General features: G+C 44.4%; 1 protein-coding gene across 2 annotated transcripts in view; it reads right to left on the bottom strand.

Annotated features, from left to right (window-relative positions):
• LOC146857152 (uncharacterized) overlaps positions 1 to 27,038 on the bottom strand; it is a 63,001-nt gene extending 35,963 nt beyond the window's left edge. For both annotated transcript variants that reach the window (XM_085647631.1, XM_085647632.1), the window contains exon 1: positions 26,587 to 27,038. The gene's annotated coding sequence lies outside the window, so the exon portion shown is untranslated. The remainder of the gene's footprint in view (positions 1 to 26,586) is intronic.
• Positions 27,039 to 27,711: the final 673 nt, after the last annotated feature.

Raw genomic sequence — 27,711 nt, 5'->3', positions numbered from 1 at the left:
TCCAAGTTTGGGATCAGCTCCTGTGTGTTTTGGATGGGCCCAAGGTACTTTGTTTTGTACCTGGGCTTATTGTTCAGCTGTCTTTGTGCTTCTTTCATGTAGTCATAATTTTAGGGAGGGTTACATTAACATTAATATCAGGTTCATTGATATTATGATTTAATTGGTGCTTAGGGAACACCTTTTATTCAGTCCTTGATGTGTTCATCTAAAGATACTGTCTTTGATTTTTATACTCGGCATGGCTGTCCTCCAATTCCTTAAGTGCTGATTTGCACAACAGTTCCATGGTGTTGCACAGTGGAGGATACAAGTGAATACTGATTTGGGTTTGATGTTGCTCTACATGGGATACAAAATGTCAACCTGAGTTCCTGGGCAATTTCTTCTATATTAACTGTAATTTGTTCAACCTCTGAAAGATTTGTAAGAATGTTCATGTCCACCAAGTACCTGGAAGTAACAGGGGTGAGCCCTATTGGTAAAATGTTAATTCTCTGCAGTGATTATAATCCATAGAGCTTATCAGAGTCTGAATCAGTTTAATGCAGGCCTGTCTGCCAAGTATAACACCTCTCAATAGACTAATACAAGCAGGACTGTTCCTCCCAAAATTACTTTAATCACATATTCTTTTCATGTGTTGTAGCTCTCTGCCAGACCAGTAAGTGTCTTTCTGCAGATGAGAAGTTTGTTCAGCTGCCCTTTAAGACTCTCTGCTCATGTATTCCTTTTAAGTTTGGCTATACACAGCTTCAGCATGTGATGCCAAAAAAGGGGTTATTGGGAGAGGGAGGGGGAGTTTCAGTATTGACTTGATAGTTACATATCAACGGGGGCTCTGCAATTAAATACAGAGTTTCCTTGACACCCCTGGTGCTCCCAGTGATGTTGGAATGCATCCACAGTAGCAATCACATCTACAACAGGAGGGAGTAGACAACAGCTGCCAGTGCAACAGTGACAATAGCAGCTATTATCTGCCATATCTGTAGTAGGGTCACAGCTGCTTCTGTGACAGGGAAAATGCGGTAAAACCAGTGCCAGTACAAAAGGGACAACAGCAGTAACAACAGTTGTAATGGAAGAAGAGACCAAATGAGTGCCCAAAAATGGCAACATTATTGACAAGGCCTAAAAAGGCCCAACCCGATCTGGGGATTACTTATAGCCCCCCATCCCCCTTCTGGAGGGGGCCTCGCCCTGGCCGTTCAGCATGGATTGTTTGCAAATATTCCCCCTCACCGTTTATGTGCTTATTTCTGTTGTCCAAAACACTTCAATGTGCTTGTCTCACATTTTCAGCCTCCAAAACATTTAAATACTTAGGAAATAAAAAATAAAGGACATATTAAACACCATTTAAATAAAGTCAACATTTCTTTGTTCACACAAACAACTTAAGTGAAATATTAATGGTTCGATAGAATATTAGGAGATTGCGTGTCTTAAAAAAGGTGCTTGGAACACACAATAGTGAGAACTGTGATTTTCTGGGGGGTGCCAGAAATTCAATGTTTACTTGCATAGACACGGTGAATATTGAGGGGTCCGCATTAGAGCTGACCTCAGGAAAATGGATTCTAGGGTGAAGGAAGTGGAGGAGGTCACGCCTGGACTAGGTAAAGACACTGCCCTGCTTAAGACGCAGGGGAGCCAACCGCAGGAATGACAGATCAAATTGGAGGCGCTACTTGATGATTACGAAGGGAGGGCCCGAAGAAACAACATACGAATCCTGGGAGTCCCAGAGCGAGTGGAGGGTCCTGCAGCCGATCCGTTTGTCAAAAACCGGATTCTAAAGCAATTGCAACCCACGCGACTCTCAAACTATATTTCCATTGAGCGCGCGCATCGAGTCCCCAGGGGAAGGCCCAAACCAGGAGCTCCCCCGAGGCCGATTATAGCGCGAGTCTTCAATTTCTGAGAACGGGACATCATACTCCAGACGTCATGCTCCAACCCGCCGCTTACACTGGATGACAGTGTGATCTGCTTTTTGCTGGACTTTACCACAAAGGTTCAAGCTCAACGTCGCAGCTTCATGGCGGTCAAATGAGCACTGAGAGAGAAAGAGATAAAATATGCTATGTTCTTCCCAGCAAAACTCCGTATTGAATCAGAGGGCAAGGCCTGGTTCTTCTCTTCCCCTGAAGACGCGTAATACTGGCTGGAGGGATGGACCCGGGTAGAGAAGCCACAAAAGGACCGCGGCGGAGGGCCTCGCTCTTCCAGGCTGGACAGCAGCGCCGTGCAGCGAGGGGACCTAGTTCGAAAAGAAACAGACCTGACAACGAGTGACTAAACAAACAGCATCTGTGGGGCTGGAATGGGCATAGGTGCCATAAACTGGGTCTACCAGGCCAGGTACCGGGTCCGCTTGAACGTACTGGGCCATCTCCCCTGGACTACAACAAATGATTAATCCTTCGCCACAAAAGTAAGGTTTTTTGGGACATTCCTAATCAGCAGCTTTGGTATTGCAGCTGGCGATGGGGCCGGAGACATCTCCCGTTATTTATTGTAATATGATCCCACCCCCATATGTAGCAGGAGGGTATGGCTGCAACCAAGCTCCTCTTTAATAAAGGGTAGGGCTACAGGCACTCTGCTTTGTTGGAGAGTTGGTAGTTTGAATTCCACTGGCAGGGGGGCAGGGAGGGGGGGGGAAGTTGGGGTGAGGGGGGGAAGAGTTTCTATGTTTCACGTTTGGTTTTTAATCACAAAGCACCAACAGACAGGTCCAATTACCTCTGCTTTAATTGCAATGCACGGTATGCGTTCATGTGGTTCTTTTGCCATAGTGTACTTGATTGATATTGTGTATCTTTCCACCTGGCAGTGGTGGTGTCGGCAGAGACGGTCGCCCCTCCTACTGTGCTCACAGGACCTCACATTTTCCTTATGCAGGGCTTATGGTTGGGACTAAGGTAGAAACGTCACTGTCTATTCTAACGTGGAACGTGAACGGGTTGGGGTACAAAATAAAACAGGGTTGTTTTGCAATGTCTAGAGAGACAGGCCCCAGATTTGATGTTACTGCAAGAAACACACTTAGTGGGTGAGTGTAAGGCCCTCACACAGTGGGGATACAAGCTGTTGATTCATGCGGGGTTCACCTCGGGGGAAGAGGTACTGGTATTCTAGTCCGGAAGAACATTGCACTTATTCTCACCCGCACATGGGCGGATCCACAGGAGAGGTTTGCAGATCTAGAAGCCAGGTGGGAGGGAAACCGCTTAATATAGTCTCGGTGTATCTTCCCCCAGCATTGGGCAGGGAGGCACTTGCTGACTTAGGGAAAGTTTTGATAGATCTCTCCATAGGCACACTTATACTGGGGGGAGACTTTAATATGACTATGGACGATCATAAGGACCGATATCCCCAGCGTCCCCTGGCACGGCCTAACACCCAAATGAAAGACTTTGCGGAGGCCATGGGCCTAGTAGAAATATGGTGCACCCTGCTCCCGGACTTGATTCACTACACCCACTTCTCCAACGCCCACAGGAGCATGTCCCGCATTGAGTATTTCCTCACCCATCTAGCAGATATCGGATATTTTAGACACCCATGTGGGCTGCCAAGGGGCATTTCGGACCACTCTCCAGTGTGGATTGAGCTTACTTATTACAAAACAAGACACTGAAACACGATTGTCCTTAATCCCTGGCAGCTTAAAATTCCAGACATCAAAGAGACCCTAACTACGCGGACAGACCTTTACTTTAAGGAGAATGTCGGGTCTGTCGATTTGGCACAGGTAATTTGGGATGCCTGTAAGGTGGTGCTTAAAGGGCAAGCCCTAGCGCTGAAAACGGGTTAGGTCAGGCAGCAAAACCAGCAGCTCTCTCAGCTGCAGAATGAACTCCAGCAATTAGAGGCACAAACCGCTTCCCTACCCAATGAGGATAAGGCGCATCAATTACTTGTTAAACAGCTAGAATACAAAGCCCTGGCGAGGGAAAAGACGGGTGCCCGATAACTCCAGTCGCAACATAAGGTGTATGAAGTGGGAGATAGAGCAGGGAAAATGTTGGCGTGGCTGGAGAAGGGGGAGCGATGGGTTCCCCAACTGACTCTTGGCGGGGCGGGGCGGGACAAGTCTTGGAACCGCAAGATATTGCAGAAGCATTCGCAGATCACTTGGAGAAGGTTTATACAACCTCAACTCGGTATACAGCCGAGGACTCCCGGCAACTACTGGGTTACTTGCGGTTACCCACCCTATCGGAGGTAGATCGGGACTTCATGGACGAAGATCTGACTGATGACGAAATTTGCAAGGCCATATATAGTATCCACTCAGGGAAGGCAATGGGGCCTAACGGGGTCCCTATAGAATTTCAAAAGTCCGTGGCCCAACGGGTCGCGCCCCACCTGAAAAACATGTACAACGAGAACCTTCAGAAAGGGATTCTGCCTGAGGACCAGCGTCTAGCCTCTATTGTTGTCATTCGTAAACCGGGAAAGCCCGCTGATGGGTGCGGATCCTATCGACCAATTTCGTTAATCAATGTTGAGGCAAAAGTACTGGCAAAACTCCTGGCTTCTCGCCTGGTGTCAATAGTCCCTTTGTTGGTCCATATGGACCAATCCGGTTATATGCTGGGGAGGAACACAGCTCTCAACATTCGCTGCGTTAACAACGTCTTAGGGAGCCAGACCTTTATTGAGGAAGATGCAGTGATACTCTCTTTGGATGCCTCCATGGGGTTCGACTCTATAAAATGGCTCTATATTATTATTTTTTTAAATATTTTTATTAACATTTTGAATTTCAACAATATCTGCAATACCATACGATTTCATCATTACATACATCACATCTTCCAATTTCAGCCATTTCTCGAACATCAAGGACCTATTCGCAAATATGTCCGAAAATTTCGCAACCATCTCTTTGGGCTCTATATTTTTGACGTGCTGAAGCGCCTGGGGTTTGTCCAGAGATTTCTGGGGTGGTCAAACTTCTCTATACGGACCTAAAAGGCCAGAAGAAAGTCAATCACACGTCTAGGGTGTTCCTATTGGGTAGAGGTAGCAGGCAAGGCTGCCCCCTGTCCCTCCCGATCTTCTCCTTGGTTCTTGAGCCGCTGGCAGCCTGGGTGAGAGGAGACGTCTCAATTAGAGGGCTGAAATGGGCAGAGGGACACGAAGATAGAATTTCATTGTATGCGGGTGACATCCTGGTCTATCTCACGTCCCCATATACCTCAATACATGCACTGTTGGAACATTTTTATCAACTTTGGCAAATATTAAGGATATGCCATTAATTGGACCAAATTGGTGCTCTTTGTTCTTCGGGGCTCTGTCCCCTGGCTCCCTCGGGGATGTGAGATTGAAATAGCTCAATAAGGATTCCAATACTTAGGGGTTTATATTACACCGGACCCCCAACTCTTCTATGATAAGAATCTGGCAGTCCCCCTAGAAACATTACGTAGTGATGTCAAATACTGGAGATCTTTGCCGCTCTCTCTGATGGGCAGAGCTGCTCGGTTTAAAATGCTGGCTCTCCTGCGATTCCTCTATATTCTTCAAAATTGCCCCTACAAAGTCCCTGACTCATATTTCAAAAGTATTGAGGGTGAGGTTCGATTGCTGTTATGGGAAGGGGGAGCGCCTCGTACAGCACTCCACAAATTGACCAAAGGGTAGTACGATGGACGTATTGCTCTCCCGGACGTCAGACTGTATTATTGGGCCTCGAAGCTAGTGGCCATAAACCATTGGCTGGATAGATATCAAATGGGAAAAGGAAGGGTGTCTAGGAGCTCTATATACCAAGGTCCGTAGAGGAAGATACATGGGCCCTGCCCTAAAGACAGTCGCCATCTAGCATCAGGCAAATAAACACCTAGGTTGGACCGGAGTGTTGACCAAGGCCACGCCCTTATGGTCTACTCAGGAACTCGGCATCCTGTGTTTTCAACCGGGCTTTGATAAATGGGACACAATTGGTATATCTACCATTGGCCATCTAGTGAAGAAGGGCAAAATCATCACATTTAATGAACTACAACAGCAATATAAATTGGCCCGAGGGGAATTATTCCGCTACCTACAAATTCGCCATGCACTCATGACACCACTTCCGGACCTAAACACCTTAATGGAATCGTCCCCCCTGGAGGACCGGTTGCTCTCTGACCCCATGCCAAACAAAGATGTATCACTAACATATCGAAAACTTTGTAACAATCTACCGGATCCCTTTCAGGCTTTGCGGGACAGGTGGCAGGGAGACGCAGGCCAACTTGAAGATGAAGACTGGCAGACAGCACTGATGTCACAAAGGGAAGCAGCTATCGCTCTCCGGTTTCGCTTGATCCAACTAAAAGTCCTTCATAGAACATACCTCACGGGAGGGATCCTAGTAAAAATGGGAACCAGACAGAATGCTCTCTGTCTACGTGGCTGTCATCAGGAGGCAACCTTTTTTCACACTATATGGGATTGTCCCCTCCTGCGTCACATATGGGAAGGGGCAACAATACAATTGCAAGACGCCACAGGGAAACAAATTGCACTCACACCATCACTGGGGCTTCTAAATATCTGGGATGCTACTGACCTCACAGAAATAGAACAGCAATTAGCCACGCTAGGATACACACTGGTCAAAAGAGCGATTGCAATGAAGTGGAGGGCAGCGGAGCGACCGTCAATCGGGCAATGGGCAGCGGAAATGGACAAATGTATGGTTGCCGAAAAAGACGTGTATAAATCTAGAGGGTGCCCTAAAAAGTGGGATAAAAAGTGGGGAGGGTGGAACACACACAGAGGCGGTTTATGTGTATCCCCAGGGGTCGAAATGGACATGTCATGGGGTACTAATCAGATATTCGGATTGTTAAACCAACTGACTGCATAATGTTTTTATTTTGAAACCATGGTATTATGCTAAGTATGACACTTGTGCAGACGAATGCTTTGTGATGTTTGAAATAAATAAAAAAATTATATAAAAAAAGAAATTCATTGTTTACATTTGCAGAATCGTCTTGTGTCTGGAGTTGGACTTGGCCCTCTCTGAAGTGCCATCCCCAAACTTTTTGACTTCAACCTCCCATTTTCTGAACTCGTTTTTGTTGGCTTTTAGTACTCTGCACACTTTACCACTGCTGCCCGTGCTAAAGTGATTGCGCTCGGTCCATTAAACATGGTGGAATTGGCTCCCCCCCCCCCACCAATTGGAATCTGTAATTTACTTTTAGGTCCCTAGTAAAGTAACTGATAACTTTCCATTGGGAGCAAGCAGGAATGCAGAGTTGGGTGCCTAAAGAATTGTTGTTTAAAACCCTCATTAATAGTAAAGTCATATTTTAAGTCGCAATTCTGAAAATAGAACTTTTTTGGAAGTTTAAAAACTTGCACTGAATCAAGACTGTAATTATTCATCTTGTGTTTTTTTTTACACTTCATAATATTTGTATACATTTCATAGACACCTAAATATTATTCAGACCAAATTTCTGTGCAGAGCACATTATTTACGGTCCTTTGGCAGTAAACAAGTAGTTTACAAAAAATAAAATCACATTGAACCCAAATTTACAAAAAATATGTCAGACTTGAACAAGGCTTCGCATATTTCTGAATGTAGCTTGAACTAATCAAATGATTTCTATGGTGTTGAGGTTTCTATTATTAGTCTTATTCTAAACTCTTTTTCAAATTCTCGTGTAGGGGTTATTAAACGCACTCTGTTAAAGTTGGCTACAAATGTCTCTTTCAGGATTGCCTGAAGGACGTTTTTGCCAATAGCAGAAATAACTGACAAATATTGGTCGTTGGCACGTTTCTGCTAAAGAACTCACTATTACGGTCAATAATTGGAACCACAGGGAGACAAAAGTAAAAAGTCTGTATAATTCACAAGACCATACACTACAGCCCGACCACAAAATCCTAGAAATACAAATGGTTACCCAAAAGTAACTTCATTCATTATCTTACAGAAACAACCACTTCGGGTCCTGATGAGAACCCAAAACAAATGAGAGGTTCGAAACACGTTGACAACCAATACTGGGGAGTTGTTTTAGCTACTGCTAAAACTGGATGTAGGCAATCCTGAAAGAGACATTGGTAGCCTACTCTAACAGAGTGCTTATGATAACTCCTATAGGAGACTTTGAAAAAAGAGGTTCAGAAGATTCTTGTAAGGAAAGATGAAGAGGTACCGTCTAGAGGTACGCCTGCACATTTTAGGACAGTTGCATACTTGTTCTTGGCTTCGCCAATGGAGTAGATCGCAAGAAAGAAGGTGCATTGAGTTTTCCGAGGTACGGGACATTAATACCAGAATTCCTTTCTAATTATCAAGAAAGTTGTATGCGATGAAGCCTCCACCTCGATCCACTCAATATGAAGCTCTGAGTGTATGGAAAAAGGCTGCAAGAGAGAAGGAGAGGGAAAAATACCAGAGAAGGACAAAGGCAGGAGGTGCAGAATTATGCGGATGCTCGATGGGATGAAGAGCAGCATAGGTGGAGAAAGACTATCATAGAGGGAACAAGACTATATCCACCTATTACTACGGAAGCTAAGAAAGGAAGTGAGAATGATCACCAAAATAAAGATCGGGATGAGAAGGATACAAATTATGGGAATGAGATTCTAAACCAGATGCTGGCTTCAAGACCTTCGCCATTTACAACTCTTACTTATCACAGAGAATCAAGTTCTGGTACGAGTGACAAAGTGGCAAATGCTCCTGTAGATCCAGATTTAGCACGGATTGCAAGATCCGTACAGATACTTCAAATTATCCCACTAGTTGTGGCTCAACCACAGGTTGTAGTTCCAACTGTGACTAATGAGTCTGGACTGCATACCGCAGCCCAAGTGACACCTGCAAATACCCAGTCATTACAAATCCTCCTCCAAATGTGGATTTAAGGCCAGATGTTCATCAAGCCGCTGGAGGTATACCTACCACCGGGTTTGTTTCAACTTGATACAATTCTCAGATTGTTGTGCGGAGACCCCCACAGACAGTACAAGCACTAATAGATGAACGAGCATTAGTCTTCACAGCCCCTATTACTTCTAGTGACATAAATGCTACTGAAGGGGGTTATATGCCAGCTTGGTTAGAAGAAGCAGCAGCAATTAGTAGGCATAAAGCACAGAGGTACAGAAGAGGCCAGACACAGAGAGGGAATAGCCTTTAAATGTTACTCAATTGAAGGTGGAATTAGAAGAAATAATAAGGGGATGCTTAGAATTTGAACATATCAAGCAATACCAAAGAAAGTAATTAATTTATCTGTGTAAGGAGATCGCAAGAAGAGCTGCTTTAGTGCATAACAAATTGACAAAATTGGCTCAGGAATACGAGATTGATCTTGCTAAAAAGGACCATCTGCAGAGAAGCTTTAGGGTCCAATTGGATAATCCAGCATTAGAGAACATGAGAGTTTCAGGAATCCGTTTACACATTATGGAATTAGTCAAATGCATTTGTAAATGGAGGGAGACTGAGAAACTAGAAATTAAGTGGGCAAAGACGCATTAAAAGAAAAAGAGAAGCAGCTATAGCAGAGAAGAACATGAGGGAAGCAAAGGAGAAACAATAGCATCCACACTCATAAATAGGAAGAGGAATGTATGTACATGTTCCTTGGAGTAGAGGCGATTTGGGTGCATTTCCCGAAATTGAGAGACAAACTGGTGCAATGGTATGCACAAGTTCATAAAGAATTCAAAGGTTTTGACAGATTTTAATAAGTTTTAGACAATGTTGTACCTGCTGATTTATGGGCTGAATGTAAGACTGCCGTAATATGGCCGAAAGAGAAACCTGTGAAGGAGACTAGGACAAATGCACCATCTCCTATAGGTAGAGGTGTTCTATAGGTACAGGTTCTGGAGCAGATGTTGCGGCTATGAAAAAGACTACTACCTGTCACATCTGTCATAAAACTAGACACTGGAAAATAGAATGTAGATATAATCTTAATACTGGTGGAAATGTACCGATGCCAAAAGGAATGCAAATGCGTCAACACAGCAGATGCAAATGCCTGTGCAAGGTCAGGTCCCAAAGATGCCCGCACCACTGGTCCAAACGAACTCCCAAAATATGGGAAACTCTTGGTTAGATATAAATCAAATGGCAAAAATAAATATACAACCTCTTTCCAAAAGTCCATGCCACAATTTCAAAATTTGAACCCAAATGTTTTACAGCAGTATCCCCTTTTCAAAATTGAAGGCCAGGTCCTGATAATTCGCGATGAACGTGCCTGAGAGGGGAGGAAGATTGTCTACTTGGCACAGTTTTAGAGATAGACCAGAGTGGTCCACATGTGGATGCTGAAGTTTATGGCCAGCCTGTATCATTTTTTAAGTGCTACAGGCACTACCAGATCCACAGTTAGAACACTGGCAGTTCTAGACCAACCTCTCTTGGGGAAAACTATCCAAGATGTAGAAGTTACAAATAAACAGTTCATGAATCCAGTTTCAGAAAAGGTCCCAGTAAAAATAGGTTCATTTGAAGAAAAACACCAGTTTGTGGTCTGTAATTCTAGCCCGGCAAATTTACTAAGGAGAGATTTGCTGTGCAAGTTAAATTGCACCATTTACTGCACACCGAATGAGGATGTAGATTTTAAAATGAAGACAGCAAAATGAGACAGAAGTGTTCCCTTTGCTTACGACTGAAGAATTAACTGAGGATTTAAAAGAAACAGCAAATATCGAAGTTTGGGATCTCGCAGGGAAGGATGTCGGACATATAAAGGGTGTAGAAACAGTCCATATTTTCGTAAAAGGAAATACAAACCCTCCCTTGCTGTAAAGGTGGATTTGTAATTAATAGCTTAGGAATACCATTTCTAGAAAGTGGGTATCCCTCTGCTCTAAACTCTTTGTGTACCTTTTAGTTTGACTCATGTTCACACTGGAGGCGCACAACTGTGCATTCCACGGGAGACCGCAATAAACTAGGGGCTCAAGGGAAACTGCAGACCTCGGACTCTATGGGGCCATCCCGGGACCAATACGGGGGATGGAATTGGAACCTGCATTCCAAAGGAGCAGGGTCCTGGCCCCACTAAAGATAGAGATCAAACCTCCCAGGGTTGGTTGGCAGGCAGGACAGAATTTAGAGGGGGCCAGTGCATTCTCCAAGTGGCCTTTTGAACTAACCACTACATCAAAGGCATTTCTTAATAGAAGGATCAGGACCTTGGCAGTAGCAACGTGGTACACTACTGGGCCAGAAAGAAGCTCTGTTGGAGTAATGACTGCCACCCAGGATGGATTGCCACTCAGCTGGGATTACCTGTTTCTAGGACCGCTGTCCTGCTCTGCTGAGCTGCCCTGCTTCCGGCTGACCTCTGCACAACCAAAAGATGTCTCCAGAGTGACTTCGAGGACTTCCCCTGTTCATCACCTGCTTCTGGTGATAGCAAAGACCTTATAAACGGCTTAGTTGCAGCCCCCCACCACACCGTTCTACTCCAACAGCATTCTGCCTTGTGAGAACATGCTGGGTGAGCGAGCTCTGCTAAACAGTGAGCATGGGGAGTTATTCTCTGGGGCCTCTGCACACTGGTCAATGCCCCATTATCGGCAACTGTGACTAAATTGCCCAGCCCTAAGCACCGAGGGCATTCCTGGCCGCGGCCGTCCTGTTTCAATACCGCACCTTCGAAGTCCCCTTCAGCGCAGCCCCCCTCGTGGAGCAAGTTGGGGACGCCTTCACTGCCGCAGCTCCAAAGCCCCCTTCAGCAATGGCGACCTCGGCGGACTTATCTCTACCTTCTTGGTCCAGTCCGAGAGGTTGGGGACCTACACTACCAGGGAACAGCACCGACAGTGCTCAGCTAGCCCTGCGACCCCAGAGCCGTCTTATTGCCCTCACCACTAAAAAGGTATTGCAAACATTCCCCGCCTTGGCGCTTCCCTGTATCTGCGACCCAAAGTGGTCCTAGGGATTACGTTGTGCCACGACTGTGCTCAAGGTGTGTGTGACCCAAGCGGTCTTAAAGATTTTGCTGAGGCCCGCGTAGCTGAAGTGTTATCTGGCATTACTTCGATTCAAACTGGACCAGGGCAGTCCCGATATTGTTCTTCTGGGCTCCTCGGAGTCAAGGACACATACTCTCCATAAAACTCAAGAAGAACTACCGTAAAGGCTCTAAAATGAGCCCAGTTGATTCATTTAAAAGCACTGCTTGATTTTCTTATTGCACATGAAAGTAATACCTCTTGAAGTACTGATTGGATTTTCATCATTTTGGTTGTATTGATTTGATATAAAAATGACCTATTTTGCCAACATTGTGTGGAGTCTTCTTGTAGCGTGTCAATGATTTACTGTGTGGGTGTTGCACAAATACTTTACACATTACCTCTTAAGTTAAGCCTGACTGCTATGTGCCAAGCTACCAGAGAGAGATTAATTTAGGGTGTGTATCTGACTTACCCTGACTAGAGTGGGGGGTTCAGCCTGGGCCTGGTGCATACCTTAGCCAACCAGAAACCCCATTTCTAACACACCGACACACATAGGGAGATCAGGTAGTCCCTTCAAAAGAATGCAGATGGACTTTATTGAAATGCCGGTTTACAATGGGCTGAGATACGTCCTGGTCGTGGTGTGCATTTTCTCGTGATGAGTGGAAGCCTACCCAACCCGAGAAATGATGCCTCACTGTACCAAAACTGGTATTGCGCGAGTTGATATCCAGGAATGGAATGCTAATGAGGTTCTGAAAGTTATATGCACAGCATCACAGACAGAGCAAAGATTACACTGCAGTTATAGACTTGAGGCTTCTGGAATAGTGGAACAGGTAAACGGGATGATCAAGTCTCAACTGGCCAAAGTTTGTGCTTAAACTTCTCTGAAATGACCAGATACACTACCCTTGGTGTTAATGAACATTCAAAGTTCTCCAGAAAGGAAGACCGGTTTTTCACCGCGAGAAATTCTCATGGGTAGGGCCATTAGATTACCTGCTGTTCCCACAAACGCTCTCTTGAATATCACTGATGATATTATTTGGATTGCTGCAAAGGATTGGCTGATGTGGCCCGTTCTATTTCTCCTCAGGTTTTGGCGGCAACACAAGATCCACACCAAAATAGGTGCCACGACCTCAGTCCTGGTGATTGGGTCGTGATCAAGAAGCACGTTCGGAAGACTTGTCTAGAGCCTAGAAGGAAAGGCCCATTCCAGGTCATTTTGACACCAAATACGGTTGTTAAGTGTGCTGGAATTCCAAACTAGATTCATGCCTCGCACACCAAGAAAGTGAGAAATCCAGAGGAAGCAATATTTGTCTATGACCCTGAACAAAGAATATTGGGGACTGCACCACCCGTGAGACCACCCAGACCAGCAGAACTGTTGCCTGTACAACAGCAAGAGGGGTAAAGATCAACAAGCTGAAATAGAGAAATTCAAGTGCCTGCAGTTACACAGAGTAGAATTGAAGTCTCTAAAGAAAAGAAGCAGAGATTAATCCTCATAATGTGTCTCTGAATTTGTGCCAGCACAAACACAAGATTCAGGTGAAGGAACATGTGCTGGAGCAGGTGAGTAAAATCGACAAGCAGAATGGCAACAAGGCTATAAAAACAAACCTGAGAAGAAGCACATCAATAGCTTGAATACCCAAATCTATACTTGATGAAACAGAGTCCAGTGATGAAAGTGGTATAGAACCAAATCAACAAACTCTGAGAAGATCCAAAAAGGCGAGGGTGCCCGGGCACGGATACTCAGTTAATCTACGTAAACACAGCGTTGAATGGCACTTTGGAAGACTTGTGCAAAGTGAATCTGGAACTGCTACAACCCTCTTGAGAGCAATCTGAAAACTTGAGGGAAAAAGATTTGAAAGAACAAAAAGAAGAAACGCCAAAAGAATTAATTGATAAAACAAATGGCGCTATCAGACCTTTGTTTTTTTATACTTATTTTACAGAAGATCAATATAGGCCCGAGTGAGCAGTAAAAGAATATTTATTTTATTTATTTGAATTTGAAGGTTTTATATAGCGCGAACAAGACCCTTACGGGTATCAGAGCGCTTTACAAGGGGAGATATTTGAAAGAAACAACGTAGATATGTACTATACAGAACAACAGTCGTATTACGAGTTATATACATAGTTCAAGTGAATTTGGACATGAGAAGAGATTTCACTTCTTTTTTTAAAGATGCAGTAGATGGATTCAGTCTGGCTACTGGTGGCAGTGCATTCCAAATCCTGGGAGTGATCCCCGAGAATGCCAGGTTGTATGTTTTCTTCCTGGCAAATTGTTGTGGTTTCAGTAGAAGGTTACTGGAGCTCCTGGAGGATCTGTTACCACAGGAAAGTACCAGTTTCTGGGCCAGGTAGCTCAGAGTGTTGTGAGGAATGGCCTGGTGAGTCAAGCATGCTATGTTTAGTTGAATTCTGGCTTCAAAAGGTAGCCAGTTGAGAGCTCTAAGGTCAGGAAAGATGTGACAGTTTCTTTTAGAGCCTGTGATGAGTCTGGCTGCTGCGTGTATTGATGCTCTTAGAGGAGCTGTCATCGATCTGGGAAGACCGCAGAGAGAGAGACACTTCCATATTCCACTCTTGGGATTACAAGTGCTTGTACTGCCAGTTTGAAGTCATTTGTGGGAAGGAAGGGTTTTAATTTTCTCAAGGTGTTCATCTGAAAGTGTTCTCCTTTTGTTGCGGCGCTAATATGTTTCTGCATGTTTAGATTACGGTCAAGCGTGATTTCGCAGAGCCGACAATAAGAGGGTTACTCCCAGTAATTTCGCAGAGCCGACAATAAGAGGTTGGCAGTTGAGTGCTGTTAGATGTTTCAGCCATTCTTGAATGATGGTAGATTGGTTGGGAGGTGCGATTAGGAGGAATTCAGTTTTGAGGGCGTTTAGTTTCAGATCATTTTCGGCCAGCCAAGTTTGAGATTTTTGTAGTGTTAAGTTCAGAGATTTGATGTCCTCTAGAGAATGGATCTTTAAATATAATTGAGTATCATCTGCGTACATGTGATACTGGACGTTTGAAGAGCTGAGAATTTCAGTGAGAGGCTCCATGAGTAGGTTGAAAAGTGTAGGGGAAAGGGATGATCTCTGAGGGACTCCTTAAGTGACTGTGAAGACATGCAAACAGTTAAAGGTATGCTTCATTTACATTTATGAGGAAATGTGCTTTTGTGAAAACTTAAGATACGAGAAATTTTTTTTTTTTGGTTTCTTTTAACAATGAAATATGTAGAATGCTTTTAAGGTTATATTTCTATATACCGAATAAAGCTTGATTGAAATTGAAATTGACTGGGAGGGGCTTGGACAAGGATTGATTAGCCTTGAACATTGTGATCTATTTTGAAGGAAAGAGGTGAACCAGTTGAGAACTGATCCAGATAATCCCATTCTGTGTTTCAGGAGATCTAGCAAGTTGTCGTGTTTGACGGTGTCAAAGGCCGAAGATAAGTCGAGTAGGATTAGCAAACAGGCTTCATTTCGGTCCAGGATTTTTAGTGCGTCATCTGCTATATGGGTCATGGCTGATTCAGCACTGTGTCCTGCACGGAAGCCGGATTGGTATTGGTTGAGCAGATTGAAATGGTTTATGTGATTGCTAAGTTGTATGTGAACACATTTTCCAAGAGTTGGGCCAGAGTTGAGATGTTGGATATTGGGCTGTAATTATTTAAGTCAGAGAGGTCCACCGTTGGTTTCTTTGGCATGGGAGCTACCTGCCCAGATTTAAGGATTTCTGGGATGATTCCTTGAAGTAGAGAGGTATCTATCATCTTGGTCCACAATGGAAGTAACATCGGTATGAAGTCTTTTAAGTAATTTGCGGTAAGAGGGTCTGTGAAGTGATTAGAGGGGTTCAAAGCCATGAGCGCCTTTAATATGGTATCTTCACTGTACGTATTGAAGGAGGACCAAGAGGCTTTATTTTTCAGGTCATACTTTGGTGAGCAAACGATTGGGGTTCCTGGAGGGGGAGATGAAGTGTCCATGCGAGTGTCAGTAAGAGTTATTAAGTCGTTAAGTAGGTCAAACTTTGTTTTCTGTCTTCATAGTGGAGGAGGCAAATTCTTCGCAGTTGGGTAGTGTGCCCGGATTGGCTGGCGGGAGGAGGGAGGGTGCGGTAAACCTATAGATTGTATTTTGATTTGTTCAAATAGTTTTTTGGGTCGGTTCTTAGCTTGGTCTAATTGCATACTAAAAAAGTCTGCTTTTGATCGTCTGATCTTTCTATAGTAGGTGTTTCTCGTGGTTCTTAGGAGCTTAAGACGGTCGGGAGATGGTGCTGATCTCCATCGGTGTTCAATTAACCTTAGAGATCTTCTGTCCTCATTGAGTCTATCAACATGACATGGTTTTGAGTGTTTTGTGGCTACTCTCTTCAATTGTAGGGGAGCGGCTTTGTCTAATATCACGGTCATGGAATGAAAGTAGTGGTTGGTCAAATCTTGAATATCGGCCTTCAGGGGGAAACAGGATGTTGGCACTAGAGATTGTGATTAAGTCGGTACCGGCAATAAGGATAACATTTTAAAAACATGGAGTAGGATTAAGAATTGTCCAATTAGTAACTGAACTTGTGAAGATTAACATTGTCATAAGTAACCGGAGGGGAAAAAAGGACTGCTGAATTCAAGAAGCGCTGGAACTGACTCATGGAGAAATGTGTTGTATTAGAAATAAGTGTAAATATATCATGTGTTCAATTTTCGTAATACCAGTAATGAAGATTTCTATAGTACTAATAGGATTTAACTTGGCACCAGCCAGAACCCACAGCAAAGAATTCTACTAAACCACATACAAACCTTGGCGAAGAAGATCAATTTAAATATTATTTTGTGAGCTATAAGAAAGATTTTTCTACTGTTTTCTCTAGGTTAGTACAAGAATACCGTAATGCCACGGACACAAAGGACTGTTATGTCTGCGCATACTTAAAGTTTGTTTCAGAAGAAGTAACATACTACCATGTGCCTTATCCTACGTAATTTAATGCAGCATCTTACTTTCATTAGTTTATAGATGAGGACACTTAGAATATTTCTATTCTAACCATGATCTAATACTTTCCAGGTTTCCATTGGCAGAAAACATGAGTTTACATCCGAAAGCAAAATGAATGGATACTTCATGGTATTATTTCTTTCCACACATACCTATAGTGTTAAAGCTTGTAAGAATATTCTAGCTTGCCATTCTGTTCAAAGACTGCCTCAACTGCCTCCACATCACAGTAGCTCAACTGGGAGAGCACGAACTACTGCCATTCCAAGTGTCTAAAGGAAACCACATTATACTTGGTGGGGCTGTGATTTACAACTCCCCTGGATACCAGTCAGAATTCAGCGCTAAACTGCTTACACAGTTATTTCCCGCTTGCCTAAAATACAAAAATGTTGTGGTTATTGGGGACTTCAATGTTCACTTTGAAAAATCTAACAATACGGTGGTAACCCATCTAGAGAACGACATGCAGATCCTTCAACTAACACAATGGATCAAGCGGCCCACACATATCACAGGGCATACATTGGACTTATTGTTCTCCAACATAGACTCCACCACAGTCAAGGAGATCAAACCTGTCACATGGACCGATCACTCACTAATTACCTTCTCACTCTCCCAACCCGCGATACCAGCGAAAGCTCTCAAACTTACGCACGGGACTTACAGAGCCTGGAAATTAGTCACCCCTGACTCATTTCAACACCACTTTGCCCCTAATGATCTAGAGGTTCTGGGAACCCTACCCACCAATAGGGGTGCAGTGAACCTTGAAATAGAGATTACCAATACACTGGACCAATGCGCACCAAAACTTAAACCTAAATCTACAAAAAGAACTGTATCCGAAAAGTGGTACACAGCAGAACTTAAGGCACTGAAAAAAAAGTGCAAAATAATGGAACACAACTGGAGACTGTCCAGATTGGACCCTGATCAGTCAGCATACAAAACAGAACTCAGGAGCTATAATTATGCAATTAAGAAGGCCAAAATGACATATTTTGCACAACGAATAAAAGAGAACAGCAACTCGGTAAAAGAGCTATACAAAATAGTACGAGAATTATGCAAACCAACCTGTATGTCCCAAACTCTGCATCCTTCAGCAGAATGCTGTGGAACGATCAGTGAATTCTTTACAGATAAAATATGCACAATTTACTCGTCATTTAGCATCAATACTCCAGTAGATCCCATCAACTGGGAAAACATGGACCCTCATCCCGATGCCCCCGTACATCTAGGTAGTTTTGGCGCCTACACAGAAGAGGAGGTCACCAAGGCAATGGGGGAAGCTAAATCGGGATCCCCTCTCGATCCCTGCCTACATTTCATTTTTGCACAGATCATACCCACCCTGAGCCCATACGTCATGCGGCTATTCAACCAATCTCTGGAGACAGCAGTTTTCCCAGAGATCTGGAAACAGTCCATAGTGACTCACTTGCTGAAGAAGGCGGGCTCAGATATAAATAACCCAGCTAATTACCGGCCAATTTTCCAACTCCCCTATCTCTCCAAAGTATTGGAGAAGTTGGTCAATAGACAACTGTCTAACTATCTAGAGTCCAACAAATTACTGGACCCCTCTCAAATGGGCTTCAGGGCCACCAACAGTACAGAGGCAACTCTCCTGGCCGTCCTAGATAATGTAAGATCATTGCTGGACCAGGGAAAGAAGTAGCCTTGATCCTGCTAGACCTGTCGGCCGCGTTCGACACGGTCTCCCACCAGCTTCTACTGGAAAATCTGCACGAAAAAGGGATAAATGTAAAAAGCCCTTCAATGACTCAGTTCATTTTTGAACAACAGAACACAAACCATGCAAATGGGTGCTTTCTCCTCAAGTCCAAAAAATCTCAGTAGTGGTGTCCCGCAGGGAGCATCCCTGAGCCCTATTCTATTTAATGTCTATATATCATACTTGGCAAAATTGCCACGAAATGGGGCTTTGGTATTTGTTCCTATGCGGATGACACGCAACTGACAATAGCAATCGGAGACAGGCACGAGGACACCAGGGCTAAACTCAACAACTGCCTCACTGAAATGGCAACCTGGATGTCGGAACACTGCTTAAAGCTCAACGCTGAGCCAAACATGTCTGGGAAGCATCATGGTGGCCCCACTCGTTGGGAGATGCCCCAGCACCCAAGCAGTGTGCAAAAAATGTGGGTGTCATCATTGATAACACCCTATCTATGCAGGACCATGTAAGGACCCTGTGTGGAAGAAGCTTCGCTACATTGAAGCTTTTAAAAAGGCTCTTCCCCTGGATCCCAATGGAAAGCAGGAGAACAGTCACACAGGCCCTACTTGTCAGTAGGCAGGATTATGGAAATGCACTTTTCGTTGGCATGCCAGACTACCTTTTCAAACGTCTGCAAGTGATACAAAATGCAGCAGCCAAACTGGTGTGCAATAAGGGCAGATATAGCTCAGCAACTGATTGCCTGAGGCAACTTCACTGGCTGCCCATGCATCAAAGAGCAAGATTTAAGCTTTTAGGACATGCTCACAGGGCACTCCATCATACTGGCCCTAGGATTCTTCAGAACAGAATCAAATTCTACACCCCTCCAGGTGCCTAAGGTCACGCCTTCAGGTGCTAGCGGAGACTAAAAGGATCAGAAAGAGTTGGGCAGGTGGACGCACCTTCTCGTACCTCGCACCTCTGCACAAGCTTCCACTGGAACTACGGTTGATCGAGGATTACACGGCTTTCAGGAAGAATCTTAAAACCCACTTGTTCCCAAAGGACTGATGTCACTGACCCCAACAGCCCTAGGCCTAAATACCACCCTCCCGCTACATTAGCGCTGGGATATCCCTATGGGATGAATGTTTCGATTTACAAGTAAATAAATAAATTAATAAACATGCTTATTGCAACCAATGGAGAAGATATATACATAATTGCCTTAGAAGAAAAGTATACTAACATAACACGAACTAGCAATGAAGATAGTGATGTATTAGAAAATGTTTGAAGAAAGAAGAGAATGAATTTAGAAAGAAAATGGGTTACTAAAAATTAAGATTAGAATGCCACCACAAAGGAAATATTTTCATTAACAGAAGATGGGCACCCAAAGGAAACAAACATGTAGAAATCAGTAGTTGTGAACAATTTTGAGTTGACGGGAGGAAGTTGGCAAATTTTGCAAGAAGAGGAGAATGCTATTCCTGGAGTTGACTATAACTGTGGACTAAATTCTTATTTCTTGTTGCCAACTGATTGGAAAGGTATTTGTTATTTAGGCATACCAATGCCTAAGATGTATAATTTGCAAGGCTTAGATGCATTAAAAATGACACCATCACATAGACAGAAACAAAATGTTGAAACAGGAACAGGCTTAGTAGGAGACATATTTGGAGCAATCATTCCACCTGTAGGGATTATTTTAACTGACGAAAAGATCAGAAAGTTGGCTACTGTTGGTCAGATAGCAACGGGCACACCTGGAGCTTTGCTTATAATTAACACTTAGTTGATTGCTATATGGTACTTCAAGACCGACTTGCACTAGACATTTTACTCGCCGAGAAAGGGGGGGGAGGGGAGTCTGCAAATGCTTAAATTAACTCACTGCTGTTCATACATACCTGAAGGAAATGTAAGGCTATGCAAAGAACATTTCAGGTTTAGTACCCGATTTACATGAATTGGAAACACCAAGTGTTTTTTTTAAAATTTGGGAAAGTAGTTTACACAATTGGGAATTCATTTCAACTGCAACAAAGGGTATTTTGAAAGCTATTCTAAAGCCAATATTATAAGGCTTTATCTAATATTTCTTGGTTTTGTTTGTGAGCTGTAGATGTATTTTACACAAAGACAGGAAAAGATGCTTAAAAAGTTATATGAAACGGATTTAGGTTTGAGGGGAATAATGAATGATGATTACGTGAAGTCACTGAAATTTAGAGGTAAGAAAAGGAATAGACAAGACTCAACGGATGAAGAATACGCACTCTGAAACGAACTCATATAGGAAATGAATTTGCGTGATGGCTAAGATAACCATCAGATGGGGGATTGATAGAGTAGAAGAATTTACCTTAAATACATGCCATATTTTACACTAGACATTAATACAAAAATGCTTAATAGAATAAAATGTAGGAAAATGTGTCTTTTCTTAAAAGTACAAAGTTAATGTGTAGCATGATTTTTGCAGTAAGCGCTCATTCCTATTGTAATTACACTACTAGGGAGACTAGGCATCTTCCATTATCTACCTTTCAGTCAATTTTCTTCTTTAATAAATAAATGCTTTTAGAAAATGCTGAGCTATGAAATATGATTTGATAAAGGATTCATACTTGACTTGTTTAAATGTGTCATCTCTGTAGATGTACTGACTTTAAAAATGTATTTCTTCTTTTACTAAGCTATATGTTCTCATTTCATTTATTTAGTTTTCTAGCCTTCCACATATTCACAATGCTGAATATTGAATAGTGTATTAAAACAATAATGCTTCGGGAGGAGCCAAGATGGCCGACGGGACGGACGCTTGAGCTCCCGGCTCCGTGGACCGTCTGGCTTCCTTTGATAATCCTGATCGATTCTCCTGACCTGCGCCGCTCTACCGCCGCGGATTACCGGCACTGAAGTGACCGGCGTTCTCCTGACACCTTTGTCGGCGGGTTTGGTAGCAGACTCGGTGTTTGCTTCGACCTCCGGCGCTCCCCCTGGTCCCTGCGTGGATGGCCGCCGCTGGACGCCGAGGGATGTGGACGGGGTGCTGAGCTGGATCACTGCGGGTGGTCGCGGGGGTGACAACGCTGGCTGTGCAACGGGAGTCGGACCCTTACGTCCGGGTCGGACTCCCCCCCGCGCTGGCAGTGGTGTGGACGACGTTGGAGCCCCCTAATACTAGCTCTCCTCAGCCACCCTGAAGGAAAGCGAGCGGACTCCATTTTGAAGTGTCTTCCTGCGGCGAACGGCCGGTCCTCACGGCAACCGTGGGGCGCTCTCGCCCTGTGCAGTTCCCGAGTGGAGCACGAAGTTTTTCCGGTGTCTACATCCTCGGATCTCCTGCAGTGGAGATGACGATGGCGCCTGTTCTTCTTGCTGAGACGCTGGCTGACCCTGGACTCGCAGGGTCTGCGCGTCCATGTGCCCCGGAGCTGATTGCCGCATCGGAGGAGCAGCGGGATAGGGCGGATCGATGCTTGGTACTGAGAGACCCGACCTGTGGGGATGTACTGGCCGCCCTCGTGGCGTTAAAAGTGGCAATGCAGAGTACTTGCTGGGCGCTGACCCGGAGAATCGATGAGGCACTGTTCGCAACGGGACGTCCCCGGCTGGAGGATCCCCCGCCGCCCATGTTTTCTCCTGGAGGTGAAACAATGTTGCAGAGCGGAGGGGCGGTGGCGTGGAGTCCTCCTGGCTACAATGTAACGCATCAACCCATCGACACGGATACAGTTGCAGGGACACCCTCCATTTTGAACGCTGTGACTCTGCCTACGAACTACCTGTTGAGACCTAGCCTTTCACCTCCCTTGCCAGATGTTACCCTGAAGGCACCTATCGCTGGAGCTTCTGTGGCATGTTACTGCTGCGTTTGGGACCCTGCGGTACGATACGGCTTTATGGTCCCCTTTCCTCGAGAGCGGCCATCTTGTCTCTTTGTCCTGGCTGAAGGTGACTCGCAGCAATGGACGGGCCTGAACCACATCTGCCGGTCCGGACAGGAATGATGGCAGGCTCGTTGTCGCTTTGGTTGGATCGGCGGACGGAGACCTGGACTGATACACGCTTTGCTATATTGGCTGAGTAGTTTTTAATGACCTGTTTTTTGCTACATGTCGCTGTGATTTCCCCCCCTGTTTTCTTCTTCTGCCGGGGGGCAGACTTGTGAAGTACTGAAGTGCTGGGGGGTATTGCTTCGGGACCACCGGGTTTACGTGGGTCTTTTGATACTGTGCTGTACATGGCGCAGGAGGTACGGGCGGCGCGGGAGTCCGGGAGTTCGGCAGTGGGGTGGGCTCCTCCCCGCTTTTCCTTTTCCTGGGAGTAATAGGGTAGTGCACTCTTCTTTTTCTATGGTTCTTTTTCCTTTCTTCTTTTCTTAATTCTACATTTCGGGTTCCTATGGGGCGACAGACACGTAGCTAGGGGGGGGGTAGGCCATAGCCTCGGCATGCGTGTAGGGTGGGGGGTCTTCTTCGGCACCTTTTTTTTTTATTTCTATGGGCCTTTTTTTCCTTTTTCCGTCCTTTTCTCACGTCTTTTTCTAGGGTCAGTGGGGGGGACTGCTGTTAGGAGGGTAGCGGCTGGGAGGCACACCTCGCTGCGTTATTATATCCTGGTATTATAGTTTCGTGCCGCCATTTTAGATGTGTTCACTGTTAGTTGACTCTCCTGATGGCTGTTACCCATTTATCATATGATCGTCTGTTCTGTACACTGATCCGTTCTAGTTTCTGTATCTCCTTACAAAAAAAAAAAAAAATTTTAAAATTAACCTTGCTGTCTCCTGCCACTCGGTGCACGTGGATTTATTGTAACATAGGTCGTATGCTTCTATGTGCTGCCGTGCCACCGAGTGGACATATACTTTGCTATCAAGCTTCAGAAGTGTCGAGGCCGGCCGGATGGTTGTAGGCCCGTATTTGTCTTCTACACAGTGCTAAATAAAGGTTTTTAAAAAAAAAAAAAAAAAAAAAAAAAAACAATAATGCTTACATGAAGACATGGGCCTCATGACTTAATATCGTAGGTTACAACTAGAATGTTTCTGACTTTAGAATAGTTCACTGTTATGCAGCTGAATACTGAATAGCTGATAGTTTAGACTGTAGGGTTCTCGTGGGAACTCAGAGTAAAGCTAACACACATGAATGTTTAGCAACTAAGTTGACACTTGTAGATAGCACCTTGCTGACTTTGTTTGTTCACCGTGGAAATGAAGGAAGAAGTCAGACCATCGGATGATCTTTTCTCATTGGCTTAAGATGACCTAAGCCAAGTATCGATTGTTAGATATGATTTGTGTTTTATAATATACGTGTTCCTAGTTTGAATAAAGAAAGTCCAGTCTAGGCAATACCTCTATGACCATCCCTTTCTCCCTTAGTACTTCTCACCCTGTTTGCTGTGAGCTACTCATGACGGTGATCTCTGCCGCCTACTACTTTGTCGGTGTCTATTTTCTTTAACGGTTATGGCTAGTGCTGTAACTATTTTCTTAGCTTAACTTTGAATAGTTGCTACTGCAACTGTTTGCTGATGCTGATTTGAAAGAAGAGACTCGGATGAGTTTCTGGACCTACTCTTCATGAGGAGTTCGGCTTCAATCTGATTCTATTTGAATGCTCCTTTAAATCTTGCTCTTTTCCAAAATGACTCTTTATGGGTTCTGGTAGGTTAGACTCTGCTTAAAGTAGAATAGGGATTCATTTTCTTTATGGGACATGTTGCAATTTACTTGATTGATTACAACTATGACCTTTCTTGATATTTCTGTAAACAGATCTGATTTACTAATCTGAATATAAAGACAATACAAATACTAAACCCTTATAGATAAATAAAGGTTTTCGAACTGATCCAAAACTCTCAATAGACTGAACTAAATGGCTAATTTGATTATGTCTATTGAGATGTTTTTTTTTTAATAAATGCTCCATTCTAAAACAGTGGCAAAGATCTATTTCAGAGAAGAAGATTTCGGTGTGGAGTTGGCGAGCTCTATTGTAAGTTACGGTTTGAACAGATAGTAAAGAAAAATGTTTCTGTGCTAGCACCTAAGTTAAGGATGACTGATTTGTATCAAGCTACCAGAGGGTTGAGTACAGGTTAATTTGGGGTTTACTTGTGTTTTTCCCAGGAACAGACTGTGATTGCTACTTGAGTAGGGTTTCACCTTCTCCCTAACCAGTAACCTAATTTTCTCTATCAGATACTATTACACTACTAACTCCTACACTTCATGTTCTGGTTTTAGCATTGCTGCATTCCTAATCAGTGAAAAGCAAAACTCATAGCTAGCAACACAGTGCAAGAAATAAATGGCTGGAAAAACACACACAAACAACTTCAGGCACCCAAGGGAAAAAGGACAACTAGCATGGAGATTAAGCACTGCATGGCTTTTCACGTGTAACTGCTTGTGATATAGTATGGAACTATGGAACAGGATGCTTGGAAATTTCAAACATTGGCACCTAGCAAAAAATGACTTTCATATTTAAAGTGTGACAGCTATATAAGAAGCTTGGCCAGCACCAGTCCATCAACAGCTATGTAAGCTTGTTAGCAGCTCTGGATATTTGTATCAACTTATGTCAGTATCAGTACATTAGTGGCGGCCACACCTGTATGTCCACCAATCTGTGAGAGTATGGGGTCTGTCAGCAATTGTCTGTCTTTGTGTCAGTCTAGTGGAAGCTATGGGTATCAAAAGCAATCCATTCCTGACACAGAATTATTTCCGTCAGCAGCAGCAGTTGTCAATACCTAGTCTATCACAAGAAGACAATGTCTGCCAATCAGCAGAAGTCGATAGGTCTCTCCCCGCTGAAGTATTTGCCAGTGCCAGTTTGTCAGCGGTATATGCCAGTCAGTTGGCAGAAAGGTGCAGAAATATCAAGTCTCTCAACAGATGTGCATCCCAGTCAGTCAGGAACAATCTGTATAAGAATCCGTCAGCAGCAGTCTGTGTGAGTATCAGCATGTCATCCACGGTCTCTCTGTCGGCAGCAATCTATTGTGGCTAGCAACAGCATGTCCTAGTCTTCTTACCAGTCTGCCAACTCCAGTCAGTAACAGGACGAGTATGCCAGCACCAGTCTCTGCCTGTCTCTCAAAAGCAGTTTGCGATGGCTGTTATGGGTAGTCCGCCAGCAGCAGTCAGGTCCTGTCAGCAGCATATTCCTTCTTCATAGCAGCAACACGAGTTTTTCCACAGTGGGTGTATGGTTGTTAACAGTTGTCTGTCTGTATCAGGCTGGAAGCCGCAGGATACACTTACATTTCAAGGTTGCCTGCTCACTGCAGCATTCGCTCAACAGTAGTCTATGCCTTTCATCAGCAGCTGCTTGAGTAGGTCTGTCAACAGGAGTCTATGCCTATTTGGCATAAGCAACATGTGACTGAGTTTCAACACCAGACTATGCTTGCGGATAAGTAATATTCGGTCATTCTGTCACAAGTCGTCTGCGCATCCCTGCAAGCATCCTCTGTTAGATCTTATGTACGTCATTCTATGCAAGGACCACGGTGCCCGGACGACTTTAAAGCCATCACAAAGTAGTTGGGCTGCACAACAGTAGATCCGTGCCTTCTGTTTCTTGAAGTATTTAAAGAAAACTCAAAGAAATGCTATAAAAAATATAAGTACGGCACTTCTTGTATAGATAGTCATGCAAAAAAAGGCCTTCCTAAAAGCCAATAAAGAGATGTGCGATAGAGTACTGCTTACCTGGCGTGACACAATGTTCAAGCATGGCCAAAGCCTTTATTCCTTCAAAAGAGAACCATTATTCCGATATCGCTACTCTATTATTATTATTACAAAAGGAGAAAGCAGGAGATACTCACAGACCAGAATAGGCGGTGGATGGTAGCGCAGCCGAGACACTGCAGTCAACAGAAACAGCAGGGTGCAGCGCCCCGGGTAGTTAAAGCCCCCCAGGGCAGCACTCCTTTGTTGAGAGACACTAAGTGTAGCCCACTACTTCTCCTGTGTTCAGAGCTCTCGGTGCAGTCCCGTCACCTGCGCAGACCCTCAGTGCAATGCCCCCTTTAAAGAGAATGTCCTCCCTCTGTTTATAGAACCTCAGTTCGCGGCTTGCGTTGCAAGTTCCTCAGGGTAGCGATGCCCACCCCGGGTGGGCACGGGCCAGCCATACAGCACTCCGCACCGCTGTGACACCGACAGCTCTTACGCCTGCTAGACCGGCTGAAATATAACCCTGTCAGTTTGACGGAGGCCGCCGCACGTCTTTCACGAGTACGCGCACAGACAGCAAACAGGAAATGCTCCCGCCTACCGGAAGCGTCACCCTCACGCTTAATCAGTGAGAGAAGAAGAGCTCCACCCCCTCGGCGAACGGAAGGGCTCAGTCAATAAACGAGAAGGACCAGCAGTCCCACTTACGTCCGTAATTTTCCTAACTCCCCTCCCGTGGTCAATTTTAAGCTGGTTCCGTCATTCCCTTTCTTTGTCTTTTCCTTTGCACATCTCTGTATCCCTCTTTTTCCAGCCCAGTTCGTTTAAGTTATTCATGCTCATAGCCCAAACGCGACATAAGGGCATTCAAGCTCTTTAGATGCGCATCAGATTACGTTACACCATGACCCATTCCTTCGTTTCTCTGCTCGTCACATCTCCCCCAGGGCCCCGCTTGATAGAGCCACTTGTACCTTTCTTCCACTCATTTGTCTCTCGCTGCCTCTCTCCTCTTCCTCACTGGCATGGGTACCTCCCATCCCCTCTGCTCTTCTTCGGGACTCTTAACTTCTGCTTAAACTATACACCTAACAATATGATTGAAAGAAATTGTTTAGTTTCCTCGCAAATTTCCATATAGACATTTGGCTTAGTACAGACACTACTACGCGCAGTGGAATTGTTCAAAGCAGTTTGGTGAAAGAAATGTGTGCTGTGAGTTGTGCTTGTGAATAGAAACGAGCCCCAGATACCCGAATCCACCTTAACTGTTA

The sequence above is a fragment of the Triturus cristatus genome, chromosome 3_2 (genome assembly GCF_964204655.1).
Source record: "Triturus cristatus chromosome 3_2, aTriCri1.1, whole genome shotgun sequence".
NCBI classification, from domain to species: domain Eukaryota; kingdom Metazoa; phylum Chordata; class Amphibia; order Caudata; family Salamandridae; genus Triturus; species Triturus cristatus.
The sequence above is the reverse complement of the archived record's forward strand: the minus strand, read 5'-3'. Positions and strand labels throughout refer to the sequence as shown.